General features: G+C 33.1%; 1 long non-coding RNA gene across 1 annotated transcript in view; it reads right to left on the bottom strand.

Moving 5' to 3' along the window:
• The window catches only part of LOC148532132 (uncharacterized), a 38,375-nt gene extending 28,257 nt beyond the window's left edge, over window positions 1-10,118 (bottom strand). Inside the window, exon 1 of the long non-coding RNA XR_015877775.1 lies at window positions 9,992-10,118. This is a non-coding gene — a long non-coding RNA (uncharacterized LOC148532132). The remainder of the gene's footprint in view (window positions 1-9,991) is intronic.
• Between the last annotated feature and the right edge of the window lie 1,353 nt (window positions 10,119-11,471).

The following is an 11,471-nucleotide window of genomic DNA, read 5'->3' on the forward strand; positions in this document are numbered from 1 at the left end:
GCTGCAAAGTTGCAGCAAAACTACACCACTAAATCTTTACTAGACCAATGGGATGCTACTTTAAGTGCACAGAAATTAGTTTTAAACATTTACAAAATTTCAGATAAAGCACAATGGAACTTAGTGTGGGAAAAGTGGCTGCATTCGCACACAAATGTACAAATGTCACACAGAAAATCAATGCCAGTGCCAGCTAGCAAAGTAGTTTGGTTTCATCAAGCTGTTTATTATTAGTGCAAATAAAATGCATATTTTCAGCAAATAATACACTCAGCATGACCGAATCACATGGGACCTCAGACACCAAGAGGGGCTGTTTGGTGTGGCAATGGTGTATGCGAACACCTCTGTGCTCTACTGCAGGTAAAATCTAGGATGGTAAACAAGCCTTTAGAGCTCCCAAATGAAAAAAAAAATGATGATAGTGGTTTTATTATGGATTCTGGACAAAGGAGCACTATAAAATAAGTGTTCACTGCAGTGGGACAATCAGAAGTCAGAATGATTACATAGCATTTTTGCAGCTATATTGCTAAAACCTTTTTTTCCTTCATAAAGAAAATAATATACCTAAATCACAGGAATGTAAGTGATGATAGCAGGAAGGATTTTATAAGTACAGATCTAAATATAAATAATTTAAGTATGTTAAGAATATTTATAGAAGGCATTGATTTGTTGGTTTCTAACTTGTGAAGTCAAAAGATTGTAAAGCAACTTTGTAGAATATGCACATGCTTTAATATATAGTTTACATAATCTAGTCAACTGAGGTCACCTTGTATTATAGTATTATTCATTGAACAAGAAATTAAAGCAAATAAGCTACAAAATAGTTTATTCACTTGATTATAGTTTTACATCCATTTTACCAGATATCATGAAATTTCTTTAGGATAGCCAACTGGGAGCATATTTCATGTATTTTGTTTAATGCATTTGCATAATGCAATAATTTGAGTTATACATCAATTTTAAGAATACTATGCAGCATTACAACATTGTCTACCTAACTGCAAAACATATGTTTTTATGTGAGCTCCTTTTTGCGCAAACCAGATGAATATAACTTAGTATGCAAACTGTACATAATTTATTAGGGAAGGAAAAAGGAAAATAAATAAAATGTACATTGCAAAATAAACCACAGAAGATTTGTTTATGTCTTCTGGTAAACAAATGAAGAGTTATTCATAATATTGGTCTAATATTAATATTTTACTACAATTGTTTAAAATTTGGTTTTCCTTGAAAAAACATACATTTGTTAGAAATTCACTTTGATGGTAAAAAAAACATTTTATAACACAAATTCAGTTGGCTATTGCATAATTTTTTTTTTCAAACAAAAAATGCTTTTTTAATTAAATTAGTAAACTTTGTGCAGTTTGTTTTGACAGTTTATTCCATTCCACATAAATGAACAAAATCCTAAATCAAATCAATGCAAATGTATTTTTCATTTCTACTGCTTTTAGTTCTAAATGCCTCTGCAAACCACCATGGGCCCTGCAAGCTGAACAAGTCTAAGAAAAATTCTTTATTATTAACAAAGAAATCAGACAGAATATAAAATCCTATATAAATACACAGAAACAGACCACTAGATTGTGGAGTCCATCTCTTCATTGTTGTTTTTTGTTATTATTTTACATTTAGATATAAAATGTGTAATTGTGTCTGAATAACTGGCTCTACTAGTATAAGTGGCAAGATTGAAAAAGTTTTGCAGATTCTTAAATTGAATAAAAAGACCAATGTTTTGTATTAAAATTGAACAGATGGAGCTAGATGATAAAACAGCACACTTACCATTAATTATAACCTGAATACTAAATATGTTTAATTTTGATATAATTGGCAGAATGTATAGGATTTGTCAATATTTTACAGAATCTCAAACTATGTATTTCATATAAAATATTACATTTGTTTGTAACTCCCGTTTCAACAGCTGCTTAGCCCTAACCAGAAGCACATTAACCAATATATACAATACCACAAAGAATACAATTGATAGGTCAAAAATAATTATATACTGTATACAACTGACTCTATCTGGTGTTGAAATAAACTTTTATGTGCTAGTTTATCACCTATTTTAAGTTGGCTTTTGTTCTTTTTACATGAACTACAGTACTGATAAGATGAAATGAAACATATATCCTAGCAATGTTGGAGCATACCTATGTTCTTAATACATAGGAGTGAAACTAAGAATGCTTTTAAGGCCTATCCATTGTGTATTTTGTATGATAGTAACTTTGCTTTTTATTGAAACATGTTACTGCTGAATTGACAAATTCCATTGGAGTTTTAATATATCTTTGTATTTTTTCCAAAATGTTTAATTATAGATCAATATACAGGTAAGCATATGTTCAAGAGAGTTATCAGATAGCAAAGTAAAGAGTAATGTACTGATAACAATCACTGCTCAGAGAAATTGAAGTCAAGTTGGTTGGCCAACAGTATGTTCAGATTTTGAACAGAGAGTGTGTCACTAACCAAAATCTTGAAATTCAAGCATTAAAACATTCATTTTTTAATTTTTCATAAGTTAACTACAAATATGTCATGGCCATTTGCCAAGATTCACATCAGAGAAAATTAAAAACATTGCAAACAACTAAGGCAACAAAAAAGTAATATAAAGATATTTTTATAAAACAAGCAATAAACCCCCCCAAAAAACTATAACATTTTGATATTTTAAGAGACTTAATTTCAATATATGCAGTTCAAGAACATCAATTCATAGTTTCTATTAAAGGCTTCAGCTACCACCTGAATTATTATATCTTGTTTCCATAAGGATAATGAGCGAAGGGCTCTTGTTATATAATACAAATGACAATATATATTTGAATGTACTTTGATTTATTTAATTAGCTGCATCAAAAGTATAGCTTACAGCAATGTATATGAATATATTAAAGTATGAGATGATGATTCACCAATTTTGCAATTTATAGTTATTATTGTTGCAGACACTGGAATGTTTTATCTGAATTATTCAATAGGCATTTTGAAAAAAAAAAAAAATTTCCAAGTAAACCTTCTCAACATATTGAAATAGTGTAAAGAATATGTATATTATTGTCCCTAAATTGACTTAGAGACCCACTGCATACAGGGAAGTAAGGAACATATTGTTATGACCTTATTTACCAGACATTCCCTGTAGCATCTGCTGCATAGTGCTCTGTGCAGTTCAAGAAACATTTCCACTACTATAGTGACTGAGATTTTTTTAGGGAAGAAAATAAACTTTGACTGAGCTTTCTTGAGTATATTTATTACCTATTGATATTGAAAAGATGCTGGAGGTGATAGTTCTACATGCAAATGTAATACATGCAGAAATAATCCATAGGTGGAAGTACTATAAATGAGTGGTACTTATCAACTAAAAGTAACAGTCCCCTGTAAGTGAAATCTCTAAGACAACTGTATCATGTACTGTATCAGAATTCCTAATAGTACAACAATTAAAGAAATAATATATTATTACATAAAGCACTGCATAATTTAATGTATGTGCACTATATAAGTTAACATTTATAAATACATAATTATTAAAGCTCCTGAACTGAAAGGGAATGACAGATCAAGAGGCCAGTCAGTAATTTGCCAATCCAGAATAGTTAGCTATGGCTACACTCCACATGGGAACTAAATGAGCTTGTAAAGTGTTAAGAGGAACCCAGTTTCATTTGCACTGTGTTTTTGCCCTAGGGCAGAGGTTCCCAAAATTGTTCCTCAATGCACTCTAACATCCAGGTTTTAAGGATATACATGCATGACAACAGGTGACTTAATTAGTCAATTTGATTTAACCACCTGTGCTCAACTATAGATATCTCTAAAACTTTAACCGTTGGGGTGCCTTGAGGATCATGTTTGGGAACCTCTGCCATAGGGAATTCAGACCAATTTTTTCCCACTATGAAAAAAGGACACTCGTCTCACTATGAATGAGTGACACTTAACAGTTTTTATTTATTTGTATTTCTTATTTAAGTGTGTTTAAGAGATCATGCAATGACCAATTTGCTATACAATGCTCCAAACACTGTTAATCATTTAGATGATTTGAATTCTACTTAACAAATTCTGATCTTACTTCCTAGATAACTTTGTAGAGTATCTACTAAAATTCCATTCCTCTAATCTTCATCCCCTCATCATTGAGCATGTTCAAATTCCCCATTGACAACCCTTGAAACACCTATGTCTCTAATTACAGTATGTCTCACTCATGTTCTCATTTTGCTTGCATGTCACAATGGTCATCCTTTACCACCCACAACCTTATTAATTACATTGACTTAGTATTTTCCCATTACTGCAACATTTCTAACTTATTTAACTCTCATTTCTCACTATCTAACTATCCTTATCAACTCACCCAAATCCTATGCTCTCAAATCATCTTTTAACAAATGCTATATTGATGCCCTTAACTCAGTTTCCTTCTACTTTTCACTAGAATATCTCCTTTCTCCTATATGACTTATTCTAACCAGGATATCTTCCTGTATAATAGAGCTATTTGATTTGCCCTGGACTTTTCCACCCCTGCCACCTGACGGGAGTCGGCCTCTGATGATCAAAACTCCTACTTTGGAGCTTAAAACTTACCTTGTTCCTGCACAAATATTACATCACTAAAGAACACATACAGATATGCCCAGCTACATCCTTGCCTGTAGCGCAGTGAATCGTACCATGCGTGGTGCGAGATGGACTCCTGTGATCAGAGATGTGCATTCTCATCTCCACAGGATTGAATGTAGCCAACTCCCATGATCGAGGACATGCCATAGCATGTAATGGTGCATAGCACAATGTGCGTGCATGTTTGTGGTGCAATCAGCCACAATGAACCTTGGCGCATCTGTATCAAGGAGTTTTCTCTATCTTGCTGAATTCTTTCACTTTAAGTTCATTTTTTGTTCTATCATTCTACACTATAACTAGCCAGTCTTTTTTCAAGGATTTTATCTAGTCTATGTTCTCCAAACCTGAGCAGCACTTCACCACCTTCAACTCCCTTTATTGGCTCCTTCACATCCTCTTACTTTCTTCTTTCTCTGCATCTGATTTTATTTCTTGTTCAATATAGAATCTATCAGAAAGAAAACTCTCTTTATGTCAAGTCCATTTTCCCCAACCACACCTCCCCCTTTCAATTTCTCTCTTCCTCATTGTGTTTTTTCCACACCTACAGCTGGCATGAATCCATGCTCTTCTTTATTCTTCATGCCATCAACTTGATTCTTTGGTCATATCTCTTTTCGCCTCATTTGATCACTCTCCTTTAGTGTTTGCTTCCATCTCACAAACATTGTCAATCTTTTCCTCATGTCCACCATATTCAAATCCCCCTATCTTGAGAGACTCTTCTGCACACACCTTATCATATTTCTTTCAGATAACTCCCTCCTTGACATTGTCCAATCTGTATTTCTTTCCCTCCATACTAATTAAACTGAACAAAGCAAAGTTACCAATAACATCTTACTTATCAATTCCAATAGTCATTTATTTTTTTCTCACCCTTCTTGATCTGTCTAAAGCCTTTAACAGCATGGATCACTATTTTTTTCTCTACACTATCCATTTACTCTGTCTGTGTGACTCTGTCTTAGTTCTCCTATCTCTCTAACCAATCATTCTCTATTTCAACTTCCAACACCTGCTTCATGTATGGTTCCCTCAGAATCTGTAATTTGCCCCATTAAGTTTTCAAACTACACCTCCATACTTGGAGATCTTAGCAGCACCTTCTGTCTCCAGGAAAATCATTATACTGATATTAAACAAACTTTCCTTATTGATATAGCCTTTGGGGTTGTGGTCACAATAGGTGTCAGATGGAATGCGATAGTGACAGACCACACAGACCTTAACCAGTTTATTGATAACAGCAGGGTAACAGCAGTAATACATTGGTATCCACAGTAAGCAGAATATCAGTATTGCAGGGGTTAACAGTAATATTTAGGTTTCTCACCTCATGAACTAAACACAGTGCTTCAGCACAGTGTTGTGAGACATGGCAGGTGGCACCAGATGCACATGAGCAGTTGTCCAACCATGACTATCAGTTTGGATGTTGTGCCTCCTGCTGATTCTAAGTCGTAGTGGCCAGCATGTATGTAGCATGTATTGAAGATACTGCTAGAGAGTACTGCTCTCTAAGCCCCCACTGATCTGTCTTTGGTTACACAACTGATGTGTTCTTATCACTGTCAATTCAGTAAATGAATACCCTTCCCCTCCCCCACATTATCCACTTTCCTTCTCTTTATTTTTCTCTACTTCTCTCCCAAGTTTAATAACTGCAACAAAATAAGAAACAATGTTATTGTTAATTACCCTGTTAAAAATTTATATCACACAATAATTGAATCAGTTATCCCTGAGGAAGCCTGTTTAACAGGAAAAACATGTTGAAGGATTACAGAGATGGAGTGTGAGACACAGATTGAGAATGGAGTGTCACACAGCTGACCATCTGCTATTACATCACCAATTCAGTGACATGGTAGATGTAAAAGACAAAGCAACCATCCACCACACAAATCTATTTCAAGCCTTATAACATAAGGCACAAAGAAGCAGCCTGCAATTTGCACTCACCTACACTAAAGTACAGCTGTGAGTTTTTCCAGGATTTGATATGTGGAGGAATAGCACCAAGAAAGTTTTCTGAGCACAGGCAATTACCAAGTTCTGACATTTGACTTTATTTTATGCAAGTCTGAGTTTCTGTGCAAAAATTATATCTATTGTGGAACCTACAATAAGTCCACATATAAAATGGGATAATTTTTTTGCCAGAAATAATTTAACTTTAATTTTACCCAGACTAGGTTATTTTAAATTGTGACATTTTCTCCTTTTACATACATTATGTGAGATTCAATTAGCTGCACTAATTTTTTGTTTCTTTAATTGATCGCTGTGGGCTATTCAATTAGCCCTACTTAATGGGGATTTTTTTCAGGTCTCATAAGACCTGAAATGAAATCCCTGATAACTGTGCTGATACAGGGTGCCAGTTAACACATGAATTCATGAACTTTTCATGGATTCATAGTGTTAATGCCCAATAACCAGTGTTAATGCCATTAACATGTTCATTTAAAACATTTTAACACAACTATCGGGCAAATTTTGGAGACTAATTGAGTAGTCCTTGACGTTAAACACAGAGGCTACCTCCCGTGATTGCTGGTATCATTGGTAATTGAATTCCCCCTTATATGTTCCCTGCAAATGGCAAAGTATATTTTAATTTGTTCTTTATGCCACACTCGACTTATTCTCATCTGCTTTTCCCACTTTTGTTAACACTGGTAGATAAACGAGTATATCAATCTCACTTCAATAACTGTTATCCTATGATTTAGTCTACCACCAGTTTTCATTAGGTTTAGTATACCACTTCACAAAATGTAAATGTCCAATTGATAAATTCAATTTCTAATCATGTCTTTTGTTGCTTAAACTGTTTACTTTGATGAAATAAATGTTTAAGGGTTATATTTAAGCTTATGTAAGTAACAATTTTAGATTGATCGATTTCTTTCCCACAGTGCACCTGTGTCCTGGCTCCTCACTCTTCCATTGGCTGCAGTGTGTAAGAACTCAGCCTTCTGACATTCCGAAAAGCTAAAATAAAATGCTGAGATAAGTGTCAAAAAAAAATTGACAAGTCTATAAATTGAACCTACACTTTTCATCCATTAAGTACACACTGATAATTTAATTAGCTTCTGACAAATTTAACCTTTGTGTGTCTAATGCTTGGTACACATCTAAACATTGGACAAGTCAGCAGACCAATCCAGTGTCATCTGTATACACTTGCCACAAACAGCAACTTGATAGTCTGGCCTGACTTCACAACTGGGTGGGCATTTAAATTTGCAATATATTGCAAATTTAAATGCAATATATTGTCATTCAAACTAACAATATGCAGTATATCGACAAGTGTGTACCCAGCACAAGTAAGTTCAGGGACTGAAGTAAATGATAAATATTACCAGTAATTATTTATTTTCTAAAAGGTCAAACTAAGGTGACACACTTTGCTATACTGCAATTTAAAGAAGTATAGGTTTGATTGAAAAGCTGTATGAAAAATCACAGAGATTAATGTAGATTTTTTATAAAGACATTTAGAATGTTTTAGTTTGTATTTTTGTTATGTTTAGTTAAAAAGATTTAAATCAAATAAAAAAAACTTAAATCCAGAAAATGGCTTTAATCCAAAACATAAATTTTTCTAAAACATTAACAAATAAAAAAAAAATGTAAACGGGTAAGGAGAAAGTGCACTATTGTTTTTGAATATAAAACTGCTGTTACTGTATATTTGGCAAGAGTAAATTCACTAGTTTCTAGACTGATGGTAAAACAGCTGAATGAAGATGACACAGACAGCAGCTGCCATTATATTGCCACAATTTTTCAATGATAGCTACTTTCATGATCACATGCTGTTGTTCTTTTAATTGCTAATTATGTGCTAAAATAGAAATAATATTATTCAAATTGAATATTCAAGCAGAAAAAAAGATCATGTTTTAAATATGCATCTGGTTATTATGTGATTGTTTTTATCACAGTTAAAACTTTTAGTATCTCTTGCCAGTAATGTAACGAAGGTAACATGGATACTTTGGAGAGTACTTATTCATCTGTATGTTCCAATTGTTCCATGAAAAAAAATACATATTTTTTGCACCTGGTAAAACTGAAGCTCAGAATTCAATAAAATGACTTTGATTCCAAATAAGTCAAAATGCAAATGTAACCATTTAACAGCTGTACTTCTAGTTTTCTTGTATATGCTTTTCTAATAGCTTTGAATTCCCATTTTATTTCAGTGTGAGTAGTGAATGTTTATGTTTCTAATTATTTAACCTGATTTATCTGACTTTCTTTATAACATACTTTTATGACATGCTGGGAAAATATACAGTATATAACTAAAGATACTGTATATTTGGTTTTTATGCACATTTGAAATTAAATTGCATTAAATATATGATTGGGGGTTTGATTGTTACAGTATGTTTGCTACATGCACTATAAAAAGTATGTTTTTTATTAGATTTAAAATATAATGATTTACTGGATTTTGGATAATTTGTGATACTGTACCTATATAAATGAATTAGATACAAAAAGTGATCCTTTTAAAATTACCTTAAGGGAGGTAGAATAGTTTCCAATGAGCAAAATAAATGAAGGATATAATTTAAATACTTTGATTTAGAGTTACACATTTTTGTAACCCCACAAATATTAACATATTTAAAGTAACTATAGTATATTCAACTGTATTTACATTTGCATTACGACATACCGAACATGCATGCCTGTACTTACATGGCAATGTAGAACCCATTTTTGGAGGTTCAAAAAATACCACAAATGATTTGTTTACAGGCCTTTGCAGGTCATCTAAAATTAAGGAAATTACATCATCTTTTTGATTTTTCATATCAAATCTTCTTGAAGATTTGGTTCAAATAAATTGCAAATTTAAATAAATAAATGTATAGGCCCATAAATACTGCTCCCATATCTCTTGTAAAGGAGACTGGAATACATATATTGGATGAGTTTGTTCAGGGAATAAAAGTCACCTACACCCACCCTGGTTATAAAATGCAATAAACCTATAAATTGTGTCTCCATATTTCTCAGAAATCTGGTAACAAAAAACATATTTTTCACTACCACATTATTAATGCTTGCTGAAATGACTTGCATGAAATGGTAATATTCATTGGAGCAATAGTGCTATATTTCCAAGTCACATTGAAGGTTCTTTACAACAATTAGATACAGTACCACACAAGGCTCTGAAAACATATAATAGCTCATTATTTTTAATGCCACCATGCTTGCATATACTGCTTGCAATTTCATCTCTAATGACAAAAAATAGATACAATTTACTTACTTTCTATGTACACACATAATTTTGTAGATAGCAGGAAAGGAGAGTAAAATTTTGTGAGCAATGCAGGTGATGTGGAAATGAATGGAAATAAATCACTTTGCAGCTTTTGCTGTCCCTCTTTGTCATTTCTGCAGATTCTTTTAGATGGAAAACATCTGTGCAAACACTTTTGATAGAGCTGGGTAGAGTGTTCCTTGTGCTTATAAAGCTTCAGCTGATGAATCTGTGTAAGCACAGGGAACTATATTAGGCTTCTGAATATTCAGCTGTCTTTCAAGTACTTTCAAGTACAGGTGTGGAGGAGCTTTTCAAGATCAGCAATATTTGCTGCAAGGACACCTCCCTGCTCCATCAAAAGTGTTTGCATGGACATTTTAAATATAAAAGAATCTGCAGGATTGACAAAAGGGACTGCACAAGCTGCATAGTGAATTATTCCAATTCAGTTCTACATTGCCTGCATTACTCACAGAATCACATTTGTGAAAAAGTGACTTACCAACGCTTTAGAGTTGACTACACCAAGCTGCAGAGAATGTCTAACCCCATCTGATATACATTGCTCACATCCACTTGGACTATCAGATGTCAAAAGTGTAAAACAAACATCTTTTTACAAACAATGAATTTATAATTACAAACAAAACTCTATGATACACAGCTTATTTCAGCTCACATTGGGACTCATATAGAGAGTGTAATTTATTTAAATGTATCCACAACACAAGAAATGCAACTTTTAAAATTGTGTTATAATTTGTGCTAATTTTTAATGTTTGGACACTTTTTATTCCTTTGAAATAAATACATTTTATTATATCTCACATGGTTCTTATAATATTCTCATACTGCTTATATGTGTAAATTTGATGCTTGAACATACTGTATTTGTACTGTGACTGTTACATATATAACTACAGTGTACAGGATGACTACCCTATCTTTAAGTAGCTGCAATGGTGTGCAAATAGACATAATATATAAAAGTTAATATGTTACTATACACTGTTTATGTAAAAAATATATTTGTATTCTGTACATAAACATAATTAATTATTCCACACCCAAGTGACACTTGACAGTGCCAGTGTTCTCTTTAACACATTTGAGAGTCAAATTTGGTACATGATGATCATAGGTGACTTGAAAAGGTAGCAGATATCAATACCGAAGTTATCAGATCCACTTCTGTTTTTGCACATTTCATTGTTAAGTCACAGTGCTAAGATGTATGTTTTGCGTTAATAATATATGAATTTTATGATGCACACATACAACTATGTTTTCAACATTGCATATGTTGAACACAAAATCCAATTGGTCATTAAAAACTGTCATGACAGTAGGAGGATTGACATTCAGGTTGGGACCCCTTGGGCTGGCTGGGCATACTGGTATGTTAGAGAAGCTTGATGGCCTAATAATGCCATTTCTTATGTGGACCAGTAGAGGATGAGGAGATGGGCTGCTGGCAGTGCAG

This window comes from Taudactylus pleione, unplaced genomic scaffold (genome assembly GCF_031769625.1).
Source record: "Taudactylus pleione unplaced genomic scaffold, aTauple2 ptg000083l, whole genome shotgun sequence".
Classification (NCBI taxonomy): domain Eukaryota; kingdom Metazoa; phylum Chordata; class Amphibia; order Anura; family Myobatrachidae; genus Taudactylus; species Taudactylus pleione.